This window comes from Gossypium hirsutum, chromosome D08, assembly GCF_007990345.1.
Source record: "Gossypium hirsutum isolate 1008001.06 chromosome D08, Gossypium_hirsutum_v2.1, whole genome shotgun sequence".
NCBI classification, from domain to species: domain Eukaryota; kingdom Viridiplantae; phylum Streptophyta; class Magnoliopsida; order Malvales; family Malvaceae; genus Gossypium; species Gossypium hirsutum.
Genome location: NC_053444.1, coordinates 9,736,613 through 9,756,843, shown reverse-complemented (window position 1 = coordinate 9,756,843; position 20,231 = coordinate 9,736,613).

Here is a 20,231-nt window from a genome sequence, read left to right as displayed (position 1 = left end):
GAAGATATTTACCATTTTGGACTAAACCCCCTCGAGGGTTAAATTTCTTTCTCAAATAACCAATAGAAACATCATTTACCATTTTGGACTAGACCCCCTCGAGGGTTAAATTTCTTTCTCAAATAACCAATAGAAACATCATTTACCATTTTGGACTAAACCCCCTCGAGGGTTAAATTTCTTTCTCAAATAACCAATAGAAACATCATTTGAACTTGCATTATCAACAGTAACAATAAATAACTTATCAATCCCCCAATTCAACAAGCATTTCTCAATCACCATCACAATGGACTCACCATTATGACTAGAAATTGGAAAAAAGTTCAAAATTTTTTTATTCAATTTCCAATCGTTATCAATAAAGTGAGCAGTGATACACAAATAATTAACTCTTTGCAAAGAAGCCCATGTGTCAGTAGTTAAGCAAACTCTAGAACAAGAACTTCTCAAAAGTTGTTTTATCTTGACCCTTTCATCTAAATACAATTGATAAACATTCCTAGTCATAGTAGTTCGTGAAGGAATATGAAACCTAGGACATGCCACAAACATAAATTTCTTAAAATCTTCACTTTCAACAAATTTGAAAGGTAATTCATCAATCACAATCATTTGTGCTAATCCTTTCCTACTTTCTTCTTGATCAAATCTCCAAGTTGAAAGATTTCCTTCCCTCCATTCAACTCCCTTTCTAGGTAAAACTAGTTGTCCTTGACTAGTGTCAACAACATTACTAGGATTTTTCTTACATGAACCAATATGATATTTCAATAACCCTGTACCATTTTTTTTCATATCACAACAAAATTCCTTTTGACAATAATTACATTTAGCCTTACTTGCACCCTCACTATTAATAATCTTAGTGAAGTGAGACCAAACTTCTAACCTTTGAGGAGTGGCTTTTCTTTTTCCAGTAGTCCCCTTTGTTTGGATTGAAGCTCCAACTCCCGAATTTTCAGAATCTATCGAAGTAGGAGGTGTAACATACCCTCAATAGATGTTGGTTCGGTTGACATTCTGTAAGAAAAAATATGTATAATAAATTATAATAATACGACAAACTTGGGGTCAAGAACAATATTATTTACAAAATCTAGAAACTTAATTAAATTGATGCAATATTATTTAGATCATTTATATCAAGAGTTTAAAAAAACACTTTATATCATTGATGCAATTATGTAGCTGACAGCTTGACTAATTGTGCAACAAGGCTACCACTTGATCTTCATGTGCTCATTCCTCCCCCAAATTGGGAGATGATTATAATGGCATACAATGCTCTAGGTTGGTTGGTCTCTTCTAAACCTAATTATTTTTTTATGAAAATATTAATTAATTAGATATAAATAGATTTATTTTTTACTTTAAATAAAAACAAATTGAAATAATGAAAATATAATAATAAACTAAATACATTTTTTTTTACAAAATACCGTGGCAGTTTCAACCACCACATATGTGTTTCAATATGAGTTTTAGCACTTAGCTCCAATTAAACGAAGAGTTAAAGAAAAGGGCTTCTGTTTTGTATGATAGGAACCAAAGAAAATGAATAGCGAAAGCAACAGGGTTGGTTTTGTTTTTGTATTTATTTCCTTTGGGCTCATAATTTTCAAACCCATTTATTTATTTATTTATTTCAAAAAGTGTTCTACACTTTCCATCTTTGATTTAACATCAATATGATTCATATTAATCCAATCCCACATCAACCTCTACTTTCTTTTCTTTTCAGTTTAACCGTTTCATTCTTTTCCATCTATTTTTTTTTCATTTAAAACTTAAAAATCTTAATTACCCTTAATTATCATTTAATATAATAATTTCTTTAATTATCATTTAATATAATAATTTCCTTAATTATCATTTAATATAATGATTTCCTTTTACATCATAATCATTTCCTGTTCTATAAAGCCAGGCCAAGTTCATCATCCCATTCACTCTCACCAACTTTTTTAATTTTTATCTCTTCTCCATCACCAACAAACCACGATTTTGGCCCTGCATTTTAATCTCTAAATCTAGTCGCAAATCCAATCTCCAAATGGCATCTCTGATTATGCTAAAAAGCTTCTAAAGGTAAAATTAGGGTTTAGGTATACTTTTCTATTTGTTTTTCAAATTACTATCCTCAAAGTTAGTTACTTTGGTTTCCTAATTAGTTTAGTTTACTAAGGAAGATTAGACAAGTTTATCAGTCAACTACAGAATACAGATTCAAAAAATACCCATTCAAGAAATTGGAAAAAAAATGAAGGGGAAATTAGAAGAAAGCAAACATGGCCTGGGTCTGGGTATTGGTGTGGTGGTCCGACTCGGCGACTCTGGTGAAGAGAAATTGGTGGGTTTTTCGTTTTCCTGATTCGACTGTCGATTGAGATTGAGAATATTAGGGTGGGATTTAGGGCTAAGGGTGTTTAGTGTTAACTGTTAATTTAAGTGTGTGAATGTGTGAAAGTGAAACAAAACTGTAAAAGTGATTAAGTTAAAGTAGAGAGGGTAGGCTGCTACTGAGAAATGGACAGCAGGTTCAGTGCTGAGCCAATGAGCTATGAGCCTGAGAAAAAATTGGGCCGGGTTTAAATTTACCTGGTTTAGGCCCTACCCTGTAAATTTCGGTTTACCTAAATTTTTTCCTGTTAACTGACATGTTTCGAACCGATTTAACCGTTAACCGAAAAAACTAAAAAAACTTAACTTACCCCAGACTAAATTTTTTCGGTTCACCGACCGATTAACCGAACTCGGTCAATTAATCGAAAAAATTCAGTTTTAACCGAATAATACACAGCCCTACTGATCGGTTGCAATTCGGGTAACTCTTCTGGAAACACATCTGAATATTCACTAACCACTGGTACTGATTCAATCTTCGGTTCAAACACTTTAGTATCCAGTACATATGCAAGGTAAGCCTTGCAACCCCTATTCATATATTTATGCGCTAACATAGCCGATATCACAATATGCAACCTACTCGAATCATCAGATTCAATATGAAGAGTCTCATTGTTCTGACATTTCAATACAATAAGCTTTCGTTTACAATTTACAACTACATCATCCAGAGTCAGCCAATCTATACCCAAAATCACACCGAGTTCATCAAACGATAAAAGCATCAAATCGGTCGAAAAACTATAACCCTGAGTCATTAAAAGACAATTCTTGTAAACTTTATCAATTAAGACATACTGACCTAAGGGGTTCGATACCTTAACCACGAATTTAGTGGACTCGATAGGTAAACTCTTACTAGACACTAAATTCGTACATTCTTAAAAATGGGTTGATCCGGGATCAATCAAAGCAGTTACATCAGTGTTATAAAAAGAAAAAGTACCAATGATAATATTTGGTGTCGACGCATCTTCACGAGTGTGAATAGCATAAGCTCTTGCTGGCACCCGTGCCTCGGATCTCACTGCAGAATCTCTCGTTGCACCTGAACTACCACTAATATTTCCAGTATTTTGGGGTGGTCTCCCCCTAGCAGTTGTATTGCTCGGCCTCACAGTTTGAGCTTTTTCTTTCTCAGACTTCTCAGGGCAATCTCTAAGGTAGTGGTCGAAGGAACCACACTTGAAACATGCTCCGCTTTTCACCCGAAACTCCCCATAATATGGCCTGTTACAGTGTTTGCACTCGGGTCTAGCAATTCTAACACTACCCACACTTGCTACAGATGTAGTCTGAGGTTTAGGACTAGAGTGTCTCGCATCTTTATCTCTATTAGAATGCCTCGCAGAAATAGTAGGACGATAGTGATGTTCTTTAGATTTTTTCAATGCTGACTGATGAGACTTTCCCGTAAATCTTTTTCTTGAATCTCTAGGTTCAAATTCAGCTTTTCTCTTTTCTTTGCTAAGCTCTTCGGCTTTGTATGCTCTATCAACTAACATAACAAATTATTTCAGTTCAAGTATTCCAACTAAAAGCTTAATATCTTCATTCAACCCGTCTTTAAAACGTTTGTACATAACCACCTCTGTTGGAATTCACTTTCGGGCATACTAACTTAATCTGACAAACACTCTTTCATATTCAGATATGGTCATACGACCCTGTTTCAGCTCTAGAAATTCTTTAGATTTTTGATCGAGGAATCGTTAACTTATATTTTTTTCTGAACTCTGACTGAAAGAATTCTCATGTAACACATTGCCTCGGTACCACAGAAATTAAAGTGCTCCACCACTGGTATACAGCATCTTTCAGAAGAGATACGACATATTTAACACATTCCGTTGGCGTACAAGACAATTCATCAAAGACCCGAATCGTATTCTCAAGCCAAAACACGGCTCTCTCAGGGTCATCATCAACTGTAACTCTAAACTCTTCGACCTCATACTTTCAAATTTTATCAATAGATGATTTGCTCAAGCGTACGAGTTCTAAAACTTGAGAAGCTACAATGACCGGTTGGGGAAACGATGGGGGTGAAGGTTGCTGAGCAGCCAGACTAATTCGGACAAACTTAATGAACCACTAGTTTATCATATGGAAAAAGGCTTCCTTAGCCTCTCTTCCACGACCCTCAGATACGGGTCTCGACCAAAAGAAGCCACTCCGTGAACGGAAGCCTACGCATTACTTTCAACATCATTTGAATTTACTCGGTTAGAATCTATTACTATATGAAAACATGTTTTAAACTGTCAGGAGTCATCACACTATCACAGGTTATAAAATAGCATGTATAACTAGACTCACATACGCTACGTTAGTCCAAGAATCGACTAAACTTGGCTCTGATACTAATAAATATAACACCCCTAACTCATATCCAACGTCGGAACATGGTTATGGAGCATTACCAGACTTATAACTCAATCGATCAAACAATTTCATATTCATTTCTCATATAAAACAAAAACCATTAAAATTCATTTAAATACGAGCCCTCGAAGCCCAAAATAAACATTAAAAATGGTTCGGGACTAAACTGAGTACTCGAGGAATTTTTCGAAAAACATTGAAAATTTTCAAATGCGCAAGGGACAAACGCCCGTGTGGCCAGGCTGTGTGGACCTTTGAAATAGGGCCACACGCCCATGTCCTTGCCCGAGTCCCAACTAGTGACCATACTGACTTGGGTCACACGGCCAGACCACACGCCCGTATGCTAGGCCGTGTGGAAATTGGAAGCTATACTGACTTGTGTCACACGGTCAACCCACACACCCATGTGCTAGGCCGTGTGAAGCTACTGACTTGATTTCTAAGGAAGTTACAGGGGACGCACGACTGTGTCACTTGGCCGTGTGTCACACATGGCTGAGACACATGCTCGTGTCTCTACCCGTATGGACAAAAATATGTCATTTTCCAAGCCATATTACTCAGCCAAATTGGTACCAACCTACACACATCAATATGCATATAACCATGCCATAAATAGGCATTCAAAACCAACCAATGTCAAGTTTATAACATGTAATAATATCACATACCATCATAATACATATAGGCACCTCAAACGGCCACTCATAATCATGCAAACCATGTCTCCAAATATACCTAATTGGTCAAACACATATATGCAATCTTTGTGCCTAAAACTTAACATATGTGCCACTTATAAATCTCAACCATTTGGTACCCAAAATACTAATTCACAACCAAGCCATTCACATAGCAACAATACATCAAATGCTATAAGGCTATTTACATATTTACATAACCAAATTCAAGCCAAATTAAATGGATAAAACTCAACAAAACATATGGGCTTCCAATAGCCAAAATACCTATACATGCCATTTAACCCAAAGTATAAAGTCAAAAGTAACAAAATAACGTTCGGTAGTGTGATGCGATCTCCAATGCCTTCCAATCTGAACGAGCTTCTGAAACACTATAAAACTCGAAAAAATACACAAAGTAAGCAATTAAGCTTAGTAAGTTCCTATAACACAGAATTAAACTTACCATTTAACCCCAATTTAGGTAAGTATCTCAAAGCAATACAAAATTCAATTTGGCCAAAGCCTATCACATAACCATTTACCAAATTAGCCGTGTATTCATATGAAAACCGAGAATCATATATAAATTCAACAATTATTAAATTCCATGTACATGTAACATCTATATCATGTAACAGCCCGATTTTGGGCCTAGTCGGAATAGTGGTTTCGGGACCACAAATCCGACGAGGGAAAATATGGTTATTATTATATTTTTATGGTCTACAATTTCACGGAAAATTTTCGTAAAAATTTCGTTCGAAAATTTCGACGTTTGGGCACTCAATTTAGTCAAAAGGACTAAATTGTAAATAGTGCAAAAGTTGAGTTCTATATGTAGAAGTATCTAATTGATATGAAATTTTAAATTGGAGGTCTTTATGTGGTAATTAGACCATTAGTTAGTTGATGGACAAAAATAGACATAAGAAATGAGAGAAATAGATTTTTTTTAAGTGGGGGCATATTAGTCATTTGGTAATAAAAAAAATAAAATGGGAAAAAGATGACAAAAATCATCATCTTCCTCATTAGTTGCTGCTGAAATTTGAAGGAAGCCATAGCTAAGGTTTCTTTGCTTTCTCAAGCTCATAATCAAGAAAGACGTGAAGATTATCTCAAACGAGGAAAAGAAAAGATAGTGGAGTGAAGTGCAATATTACGATATTTTGCACCGAGGTAAGTAAACACGTGACTTGATGTATTATTTTGACATTAATTGATATATGTTGAGATTTATTTGGAATTAAAATAAATGTTTGGCCATATCCTAAAAATGTTGTTAAATCGGGAAATGGGGTAAAGGGTTGCAATATATGATTTATGGGTTGAACACTCGGAATAAGCCGCAGTATGTTGTACATAAAGGGGTTGCTGTGTGCTGATTCCCCGATTCATTGGTGGTGCTATGTGCGATATCCACCGTATCTTTGAAATGTGAAAGGGGTTGCTATGTGCTGATTCCCCCGAGGGGTTGCTAAGTGCTGATTCCCCAGTTCATTGGTGGTGCTAAGTGCGATATCCACCGTATCTCTGAAATAAAAAGGGGGTTGCTATGTGCTGATTCCCCCAAGGGGTTGCTAAGTGCTGATTCCCCGATTAAGTGGTGGTGCTAAGTGCGAGATCCACCAATAACGGTTAACATTCCGAGTGCTCAACGAAAAAGTGTGGAAGGTGAATATTGCCATATGGTGGAAATTTTTATGGGGCAAATATTGAGTTGGATACTAAATCGATCCATGTATGAGATGGGAGAAAATATCAAAAACGAAAAAAGGAACGATTTAGTTATAAACTGTGTTGAACAACAGCAGATGGGTAACTTTGAAAAAATCACCATAAATGGTGGAAAATGAATGGGAAGCTGAATAATATATGAAATTGAAGCTGAATGTGTCTATTTTCATATGAAATAAATAGAATAAGCAAAAGAGTTGTATTTTTGGAGATATCTGAATTTTACTGAAACAGGGCTGGATTGATTTCGGGATCCCCTGTTCTAACTTTGGAAAATCACCAAAAATTGTACAAAAATAATTATGGTGTGAAATTTATATTCCTGGATTCCTTATTGACTCTATTTTTAATAGAAACAAGCAAAACCATTTTTAAAATTTTGTACAGAGAGTTAAGTGAATTTTTTTGAGGAAGGGTCAGAACCGTTGGGCAGTGAAACAGGGGAAGTTTTAATGAATAAACTGTACTAATTGGCTGGGTAAAAAATTCTGAAATTTTTATGGTGAAATGGTATATGAGTCTAGTTTCAGGGAAAATTTACGAAACTCAATTTGGAGCCCTGTAGCTCCGGATAAAAATAAATTAGCGACTATGACGCAGAAAAACAGTTTGCTGGAAATTGCCTAAACAATGAAGTTATTCATGAATAAGTTTATATTTTGGTGTAGTTATGTGAGTAATTACTTATTTATCATGTGTTTACTTACTAAGCTATATGCTTACTCGATTTTATTTTTCCCTTGATTATAGTGACTTCCGACAACTCGGAAATTTGGAACGAAGTCAGACAATCATCCACACTATCCTTCACACTTGGGGTATTTTGCTACTATCGTTCCGGAAAATTATGGCATGTATAGACGACCTATGAAATATGGAATCATCATGTAAATATATGTTATGGTTTGATTTAAAATGTGGTGTTCATTAATAGTTAAATTGTGAGTATTATTATAAATGAGTTTGGTTAATATATATATTGGATTGTGATTTAAATTTGCAGGGGGTTTAAGCAAAATTAAGCAGAAATGCTGTCGAAATTTTTTTTAAAAAACTTAGTAATACCTCATACTCTGTTCCGAGCCGGAATACGAGTAAGGGGTGTTATATATCATGTATCCATATATTATATATAAATCATTTCCATGTAAATACCTGTACTAGTTCGTATCGAACTTGTATAATCTCGTAATAACAATATGCCAGTTGAACCACTTAGAATATGGTTTGAAACATGAATAATACACACGAGGCGTATTGAACTGTAATTCGTCAATTCTTGTACATGTATGCTCATACGAGTGATAAACGGTAAGCTCCTCCGAGTTGAACAACAGTAAGCTCATACGAGCTGAGTATCGATAAGCTCATAAGAGCTGGAATTGGTAACCCTAATGACATGTCATTTGTATCCTAAAAATTCTTAAGGTTCAAACGGGGCTCGGTATTCTTCGTACACCGTCGGTTATGTGCTCGATGATTATACATAATAATTAAATCATTCACATAAATATATTTCAATTAAAGTATATAAATACGTAATATAATTACACAAACTTACTTTAACTCGTACGACAAATATATAACCGTTTAATCCACGACTTTCTCTTTCCCCCGATCTAATTCCGTACGTTGTTTTTCTTGACCTATATAATAAAATTTAACCAATTTAATCATCATTCTATTCGATTCAATCCAAAATTCATGTTATGGCAAAAATATCATATTGCCTCTATACTTTTGACTTCTTTACAATTTAGTCTCTAGGCTCGTAAAATGAAATTCATGCAATTTCATCCACACCTAAGCCTAGCTGAATTTTATATGTGCTTATAGCATCCCATATATTCCACAAATCACACATTTAACACATAATTTTCATAATTCTCAATTTAATCCCTATTTGACAATTTCAACAAAAGTCACTTAACAAAAGTTGTTTAATTAACAACAAGGACTCATTTTCTTCCATTAAACTTCAAGAAAAACTAAAATTCTCTCATGGAAAATCCCTAGAATTTCAACCATTTTTCAAATTAATCCCCTAATTAGCTAGGTTAAACTACAACGGTTCCAAAAACATAAAAATCAACAAAAAGAAACACCAAATTCACTTACATGCAAGAGTTTTCTTAGCTGAAAATTTGAAGCTCTCCCAAGCCTATTTTTGCTGAAAATATAGGTGGTGATGAACTAAGGATGATGGCCTATTTTGTTTTATTTAATTTATTCTTTAATTAACTATTTACCATTTTAACCTTACCTAACTTTAAAAATTACTCAGTTACCAAGCCATGCACATTCACTATCACCTTTAATGGCCTAATTACCATATAAGGACCTCCAATTTAATGTTATATAGCTATTTAACACCTTTAGCTAATATAACACAACTTTTGCACTTTACGCGATTTAGTCCTTTTTCACAAATTGAGCATACAAATGGTAAAATTTCTTAACGAAACTGTTATACTATCATATTATCATGTTGTAGATATTAAAATAATATTAAAATAAGTTTCCCAACTTCAGATTTGTACTCCCAAAAGCACTGTTCTGATTTCACTGAAAACAGGTTGTTATAACTCTCCCCCCTAAGGAATTTTCGTCCCCGAAAATCTTACCAGAAAATAGGTTAGGTTATTATTTTTCATAGCTTCCTCAGGTCCCCAAGTAGCCTCCTCAACCCCGTGACATTGCCAAAGAACTTTTACTAAGGCTATACTTTTATTTCTTAATTCTTTAATCTCTCGTGTCAAAATTATGATCAGTTCTTCGTTATACATGTCAGGCTGAGTCTCAATCTCTGTCGGAGATACTATATGCGAAGGGTCCGATCGGTACCGTCATAACATATATACATGAAACACATTATAAATTTTCTCAAGTTCTGACGGTAAATCAAGTCGATAAGCCATTGGCCCTATTCTCTCGATAATCTCATACGGCCCGATAACTCGCGGACTCAACTTTCCTTTGCGACCAAATTGAAGAATTCTTTTCCAAGGAAATACTTTTAGAAACACTCTATCACCAATCTGAATTCCAATATCTTTACGTTTTAAATCCGCATACGATTTCTGTTGATCTGAAGCTGCTTTCAAACTGTCACAAATCACTTTCAATTTCTCTTCGGTTTCTCAGATCAAATCAACCCCGTGTATCTTTTTCTCACTAAGATCGGTCTAGTACAACAGAGTTCAGCATTTACGACCATATAAAGCTTCATATAGTGCCATCTTTATACTCAACTGAAAATTATTGTTATACGCGAATTCAACCAACGGTAAATATTTTTCCTAATTACCTTCAAACTCTAATGCACAGCAGTGCTAAAATGCAACCGCATACCCAAAGCTTCTATTTAACACCTTTAGCTAATAGAACAAAAATTTTGCACTTCACGCGATTTAGTCCTTTTTCACAAATTGAGCATACAAACGGTAAAATTTCTTAACGAAATTTTTATATTATCATATTATCATGCTGTAGATATTAAAATAATATTAAAATAATTTTTTTGACTTCAGACTTGTAGTCCCAAAACTACTGTTACGGTTTCACTGAGAATAGGCTGTTACAAGTGGTTATACCCCCAACATGTATGTATGTTCATATAGTGTTTGTTGTTAGAAAGGGAACCCACAAAGGACTCTTGTGGATAGTCATATCCACTACTTATATTTATTTCATATCTATAAATTTTACATGTTATATTTGTAACTCCACTTTCATCACATAAATCCAAGCCGAGTAAACTTGGTTGATTATTGTGATTCGACGCAAGATGGCCCCACTCTTTACGTAATTTCGGGTTATGAGAGTCAACTGTAGTGCGATCGACCTATGATCTTTCTCATAAGCCTCCTCTCATGTGTCTAGAAGCAGAATCTATCGTAAGCCTTCCGCCTTAAGCAGAAGTAGCACCACAATTTTCTCAATAAGCCTCCCTCCATGCATTTAGGAGTAGGGCTACTTTATTATTTTCCATAAGCCTCTCCCCATGTGTCTAAAAGCAAGGTCACTTTATTAACTCGTCAAGTCGTCACACCCATCATCCTTGTGTTTACTGGTCGGGTCACCATACTCATCGACAACCTGGTTTGGTCACCTTACTTGTTAGTAACTTGGATGAGTTGTCACACCCGTCATCCTTATGTTTACTGCTCGGGTCACCATACTTGTTAACAACTTGTTCAAGTCGCCATACTCGTCAACAACCTGTTCGAGTCACCACACCCTTCATCCTTTCTTAAACACTTATTCAATATTACTAAAATTAAGGCCAAAAGCTACATTCGCTACCATTATTTATAGCAATGAATAATCATCATACTCACATTTTGACGGACATTATGAATTTCTTACGTTTTATGTTACCAACAAGTATACATTTCAAATGGATAGTGCATATTTTTACTTTCATATTCTAACGAACGATATGCATTGCTTACATTTTATATCATCAATAAATGGTTTACACTTCTTCCATTTTATATCGTCAACAGATGGTCTACACTTCTTGCATTTTATATCATCAATGAATGGTTTTTGCACAGCTTAAGTTTTATATCGCCAACTAGTATACATTTTTTACGACAATGGATAGTATACATTTATTAGATTTTGTATTACCAACGAACGAGTTGTACCTCTTACATCTTATATTGCCAATGGATCACTTGAACCTCTTCTATTTTACATGTCCAATTATTGCATCCACGATATACATACGACACATCTCCATTGTATATAAAAGAATTTTAATAGCTTCGCAAGGCACCATTTTTTTGGGTAGGTTCCCTATAATTTACCACCCGTTTTTGGGTAGGTTCTCTATAACTTACCACCCCTTATTTGCAACAACTACTACCTACGGGAGTGGCCTGTTAATAGTCTCGAGGTACAATCACTTTATAACCTACCTCTTAACTGGGGGACTATTATATATTTATCCCTACCATAATTTGGACCTAGTTAGGCCCTCACCCCTCCTATAAATGCCCCAAGATACCACTTATTAAGGGGACTTTTCTTCACTCAAAACCCTAAATACACTAACAGCACGTTTGGTTCGCTGTATTGGATTAGAGGTGTATTGGATTAGAGGTGTAATGGAATAGAGGTGTAATGGAAAAGCTGTGTAATAGCAAATCAACTGTTTGGTTGAATGTAATGGAATAGAGGCGTAATAGTAATCCTGTGTTTGGTTGAGTGTAATAGAGGTGTAATAGCATAATGAAAAAACTAAAATGACTAGAATACCTTTAGCAGAAATTTGTTTTGGTAAATGATTATTGTTATTGTTATTTAAATTTTAATAAGATTATTATTATCAATAATAAATAATTTAATCATATTTAAACATAATTATTATTAAATATATTTTAATTAAAATATATAATTTAATAAAATTCTTAATAATTAGCATAAATTTGTTTTGGTAAATTATTATTGTTATTGTTATTTAAATTTTAATAAGATTAATATCAATAATAAATAATTTAATCATATTTAAACATAATTATTATTAAATATATTATAATTAAAATATATAATTTAATATGAATTTACTCAAATCATAATATATGATACTGTAAAATATAAATTAACATAATTATTATTAAATATATTATAATTAAAATATATAATTTAATAAAATTCTTAATAAATAAAATTCTTCTATGAATTTACTCAAATCATAATATATGATACTATAAAAGAAAATTTCAAATAATTAATATTAAATATGATTTAATTAAATATATGATTTAATAAAATTTAAAATTATTATAACTAATATGATTATAGTTTATGAATTTGTATAATTTAAAATAATAATTATTACATATAATTTAATAATAATATATAATTTCATAAAATTCTTGATAATAAAAATTTTCTTATATGAATTTATACAATTTAAAATAATTAATATTAAATATAATTATATAGTGATATATAATTTCATAAAATTCTTAATAATAAAATGTTCTTATATGAATTTACTAAAATCAATATATAACTTGAGAATTATATTATGCATAAACATAATTAACTTATATTAAGAAAAGGTTAGATGAAAATGAAATTGTACATTAAAATCCATATGTTATATAGTTTTACAACATCAAAAAGTTTGAACATTGATATTTAATGGTAAGAAAGAAATCTCCTAACCCATTCCAATCGGGCAACTGAAGGTAAACTAAAGAAAACGATCATTTGAGTTGGATGGTCGGGAATTTTACTCAATGCATTATATCGCTGATCGTCGGTTAAACCTTCAATTGACCATAAGGCTGAATATAAATTTGAAGCTCTCTCTTCCATATGTTGTTCTGACTTCTGCTGAACTACCACCTCGGAGGCAAAACTCCTACTGATTTGATCGCCAACGGCCTGGATTTTCTCCCCGAACAAAGTGGCAGCCTCATTAAATGAAGAAAACACATTATCACGAGCATCAGATTTCTTCTTTCTCTTGTTTGAAGATGAGGAACCCCCTTGGTCTCGATCTCCTCGCGGATCCGTACCAGAAACATCCATGTCATCTAAAGAGACGTCAGCTTCGCAGTCATAGAATGTGTTTCTCTCTTCATTCATATCTGTAGTACGTTCATCATCAGCATGTATTTCTTCAAGAACATCAGCAGCTGTTTGAGCATCTCTCCCAGTTGCTCGATCTCTTGCGTATATGGTAGTAAGCTGGTCATAGTAAGGGAAAGTACGAAATCTGAATTGGGCGGCTTCTTTGTGACTCTAAAAAAATGAGGAAATCATATTAGTCGTAAGTTTGGTAAAAATAATATAATAAAGACTTGAAATAATCTTACCTTTAAATAGGACTCCCATTTTTATAATTAAGATAACATTATTTCCATTATAGGGGAAAAATAATGTTTGAATCAATTAACATTTGTTTTAAATAACATGTATTGCGTGCATAAAAGGTTAATTATAATCCATGAGCATTTAATTTCTTCAAAAACTTATATTAAATTTTAATATATTATGTATAATTGAGGTAAAATTAATTGAGGTAAAATTTGAAGGTTGGTATTTGTTAGATTATAACTAAACTCATTATAATTTGGACATTTAAATATATTGATTAGTTAATTAAAATCACCCAAATTAATTGACCTAAAATGATATCGTATAAATATATTGATTAGTTACTTAAAGCATGTTCAAAGTTTGATCATTGAAATTTTTTTTTATTGATGATTAGTTTAGTTAAGGTTTTCTAATTTCAAAATAAATAAAATGAAGAATGAAGATTTAGTTTAATAATGAAATTGAAGTTTTAAAACTAGATAATAACATTTTAAATGGTAATATAATTTCATAAAAAATATATAACTTTTATCTCATTTACATGTACAAATTTATCTCATAAAAGATTTGTAGGCATAATGCTCTTTAAAAAAAATGTTACCTAATAGTAAAAACATATAACTTGGCTGATAAATTCAAAAAGAACAATGGTCATGCAACAATAACCATAACCATACAAACAAAAGCTTTAATGAGCATTACAAACATACAAACAAAACCATATTCATTTGGGAAACAACAGAACCTGCTACATCAATACTAACCTGTAATGCTCAAATCTGGGACGACTGCGATGTGGAAGTGTTGGAAAAATGTTACCTGTAATGAGAAAAGTGCTCGGATCAACCTTTTTTTTTTTGGGGAAAATATTTATGCTATAGCTAAATATAGTATATCAAAGCACAGAACAACCATACACCAATCATCATCCATGAGCCATATTTTAAATATGATATCGATCAAAACAGTATCTAGATAGTTTATTAAATCCCCTTGCCTACCAATCATCAATACTTACAATTATGCAACAATCACCTTTTAAGTACTTAAATGGACCGTTAACTTTCTAGAGTAGTCTTACCTTCTGCTCTATTCCAGGAACTTTGAGAACTTTCTTATTAACCTCTCTCTTACTGCAAAAACATAAGAAAAATAAAACATTTAGCCACTGGTTACAGGCTTATAGCAGATACTGATAAGCAGGAACACAAAAAGAGGGAACTATGAAACTATTAAGTCCAATTGCATAGCTTTCAAAGGATTCACTGGATTTTCTTTGTTCTGTATGATACCAGGCGACAAACCATTAAACCCAATTCCAAGTTCAATAACCTACACTGAACTGCCTCCTCATTTCCCTCATTATTTGTAATTAGTTCTCACCTCCCTTTTCTTCCTAATAAAAGGCCGAACCAGCAAGTGTCCTCTTTTCATTACAATATGAGAAGACTAGATAATAATTTTTCTTTTGTTTTTCAAGAATGCTGGAAGCAGTCATGGCACAACCATAAAACCAACCATATTAAGTAAATTCAGTGCCTAACATCCTACATGTAGTAAGTTGCACTCAGTTAATACATAACAAACCACTGGCCTCTAATTCCCCCACATTCATCCCCATTAGCAAACAACACAATGCAGGCATATGTATCATCAACCGAGCAAAAAGATTCAAACTAACTTCAAAAGTGATTTGATGCTCATAATTTATCCATCAAACCTAATTTCAAAAGGAGACAACAACAATTGATAAGCTAATTTAGCCAATGATTTGGCTGAAGAATGTAGGAGAAACATCATTTGCTTTAGATATGCAATCATCAAACATGACCAAAAATTTCTAGTTCATAGCATGAGCAATAGCATGCAATTATCTAGATTCTAGAGGTTCATAGTTAAGACAAAGCTTAGCATCGAACAAAGTAATCATCATTTGATGTTCCTTGGCCAGTATCCAAGAGATAATTAAAAGAGAAAGAAGCAACATTGTTAAACATTAAAAAAGGGAATGGCTGTTAGGATAGGAGCAAGTGTCCTCTTTTCATTACAATAATTCTTCCTAATAAAGAACCAAGCCCCCATACTGTACAGAAAAAATAAAGCAAAATCTGCAAACAGTTTCCTGTTTATTCTTTCTCCAACTCATAGCAAAGAATAACAAAAAATGGAAAGGGAGTGTCTTTTGTAAGCTTTCTTAATTTAAATGAAGTCCGCAAGGCAAAATTTCACTGTATATATGTATATAATATTTATAATGAGCAGAATTTCACTGTATATTTAAAAAGTCATCCAATACTTGATGGCATCTACAAGATGTAAATTTGCAGAATTTATTAGTATGATACAAGTGTTACCTTTTTATCATGATCCAATGCCAAGGCCTCATTATCATAACTTTTTGATCAGTGAACACACAAAAACTTCATTTCAATCAAAATCACTTCAATGTATTACTATTATTTTGGATTATGCAAATACTCAGAAATACATGTCATTTCATATTATACCAAAGTTTTGAGTACCTGAGAATCTTCCCAGTTTGTTCATATATCAGACTATGACCCCTTTTTTTTATAAAAATAAATAATTTCAGATAGATAATTGACAAAGCAGAGAAAGTCTAACATGAGGGACAAGAACCTGTTAGATTAGCCAAGGTGACTGCCTGGCACCCTCACAAAGAGCTTCTGGTTCTTTTCCATGGTTGATACAGAGATTTTGAACCTCTTTGAAAGATGCAGGCAAGTCATCATTGGCTACCAAACACGACTCTTTTCATCATGTAAGACCTCTCTCCTTCTCAGTTTTTATGCACACCAATGGTGAACACAATTCTTGGTATTTATATATTTTTAAAAGCAAACTCTAGTTGACATTGTTAATGGCTATGTCACTGTCCATATAAATGGAATATATTCTGGTAGTCTTGAATGGAGAATTCTTGCACAAGGAAAATGTTCTTTTGATGAATTTTATTAATAAAAATAGGATCAAACATCTATGATATCAAATGAAAAGCCACATCTTTTGATGAAATCATTGACTCTTTTTTTTTTCTTTTAATTGGTGACAGAAAATAGGGGTTGATAGTGGACAAGTTGAGCAATCATCAATTAGCTTTACAAAATGAAAATCCCAGACCAATATCTCTGCCTTTCCATTTTTGGTCTACCCTTTTAATTGAATCCCTATTGGAATATATTCTTCTTTCCTTTTAAGTAAAGTTGAAAATTATGCAGAGGCAACAATGGAAGTAAAAGAGAAAATTGCAGATTACAAATGTTCAGTTGCCATCTTTTTTCTTTCTTTGGTCTAATATTCGTTTTATGCTTCGTTCTTTTTCTAATATAACCTCGCTCGATAACTAAAACTACTGAAGAATAAAAGATTCATAACCATGAAATCAGCATTAAACTACTGAAGAGTAAAAAGCCACAAGCACAATTATACAATAATTCCAATGAAAGCAGCTTTAAAAGCAGTGCATCCATATACACAATAATCTCGATGAAATAAGCAACAATGAATAAAATAAAATAGCAATTTCAGCAGAAATTAACTTGTAGGAACTAAAACAGGTAACACTTAAGGTGACGATTAAGCTTAAAAAAGTAAAGAGAAAAGCATGCAGAGGGGTTATCTACAATTGGGAAAAACATTGAGATACATGTACTACAATTGGCAGATTATTTTAGGTCAGAATTAAAACTCACCTGATATTGGATGCTACGTGATGACCCGAAAAACGCTTCACTCTTTTTTCAATGGATTAAGCTATCAGGAATTTCCAATTTTGTGAATATATTGAAGAGAAAAAGAGAGAGTTTTGGTGTGCGGCGCAGATAGGGTTGGGAGGAAATGGGGAAGAGAAATTAGACGCCGAGACGAGAAGAAACGATGACGACAGAATAATCAACGGAAGCAGTGGGAAATGGGAGGAGAAAATGATTAGGACGGAAGAGGAGAGGGTCGGGTAGGGAGGGAGGGTAAAACAGAGAGATGGGGAGGGAGGCCGGAAGTAATAGCTAATACAGCGATTTGGGAAGGGATTGGAAAACACGGGAATTTGGGGATTAGGGGCGTAACCGATTACGCGCGTAATACCTATTACAGCGAACCAAACGCCGGAATAGGGGCGTAATGTAATACGCACGTAATCGGGGCGTAATGGATTGGGTAATACGGCGAACCAAACACAATGTAAGCATTCATCCTGAGTTCCTTTACATTTTTGACTCTCGGCCTTAGAATGGGTGAATTGGCCTCCTTCGACACCGCCTCTTCCTTCTTCTCCACTTCTGTTGATATCATGTATCAACAATTTTATTATTAAGAAAAAATATGGTAAAGCCACGAGGGTTAACCCCCACCTAGGCATATACTCTCACAGGGGGGCACCTTTACAAGAATATATATTATGGCACCCTCTGCCTATGCATGTATTATATTTATGATTTTACATGGTTGTCAAGTGGTAAGCTGGTGTTTATTTGCATGAGAATCTTTATATAGCCATTTATATTGATTTTTTGACTTTACAAGTTCTGCGAATTGTATGAGAGCTCAACATACATTCATGCACAATCCCAAGTTATAAGGCCAATTGTGGCACCTTCAGGCCCCTCCATGAACCGTTCAACGACTCTCTTTAGAGGTAAGGTATATATATCCAAAAATCGACATTCGGGCCCCTCTGTGAACCGTTTAACAGCTCTTCGCGGAGGTGAGGCATATCTCCAAAAATTGACATTAGGACAACTACACCACTCATGAGAGTGTGCATTATACATTTCTAGATTGCCAAGCCAATGGGCATGCCATCCACTAAATCACGCATGAAATTTATACAAGTCAACTACAAATACAAGTACCATTCCCTAACACATTGTTAAAAAAGGTAAGGCATGAACTTCAATAGCCTCACAAGGCAACATATATACACAGTATCCTCTCATGGAACCATCCATGAGTACCACCCACGATACAACTCCCAACGATAATCATCCACGAGTACCACTATGGTATCCTCTCACAGAACCATCCACAAGTACTACTCACGGTACAACTTTTAATGGTAACCATCCATGACACCCTCCCACGGAACCATCATCAGTACCTTTCCACAGAACCATCCACGATACCCTCCCACGAATACCATCCATGGTACCTTTTCACAAAACCATCCACGACTATTTAATGTGCAACTCCTAATAGTAACCATTCATGAGTACCACCCACTATTCCCTCCTACGAAACCATTGACAACATGATTCCTAAGAGTGACCAACCATTGTACCTTCTCATAATAATCATTCACGAGTACCACCCATGTTACTCTCCATGGAACCATCCATGGTACCCTCCTGTGGAACCATACACAAGTACCACTCATGCGATCCATGGTACAACTCCTAATGGTAACCATTCACGAGTACCACCAATGGTACCTTCCCACAAAACCATCCATGGTGTGGCTCCTAAAGGTGACCACCCACAAAACCATTCACGGCATGACTCCTAAGGGTGACTACCCATAGTACCCTCCTATAGTAACGATCCATGAGTACCACCCACAGAACCATCCACACCTATGGGTACTAATCTTAAAGGTAACCCCACCCACAATATTGCTCCAAATGGTACCCTCCACGGTACCATCCACAATATGGCTCCTAAAGGACCTTTCCACTAAGGGTTCATTTTCATTCCACTAAGGAAATAACGATTGATTTACCTTCAACATTAGCATAATTTTAAATACTTATGAACGGTTGTAATGCCTGCAATACTGGCACAATTCCAAGTATTCACGAATTACCACAATTTTGTAAGAAAAAATACAAGAAAATTTTCCTAAATCAATTTGACCTCGCCCACGACATAGAGACCTTATCGTTCCTTTTCATATCAGGCAAGGTCATTTTATAACCTTCCCTTCAACTAGGAAAAAAGGGGTAATTGTTATACATGAATATTTTGATCATAATGTGGGTCTCACCAAAGACCTTATATATACCCTTATTGAGATTAGGGCAAATGGGGTCTTTTGGGGGGTTTTCCTCTGTTTTATTATATAGAATCTCTTAACCCCCTTTTTTTTACCATGAAGCTCTTTATTACTTCTCCCCCTCATCCCCTCCATTTACAGCTTTCCACTCTTAAAAATGGTGA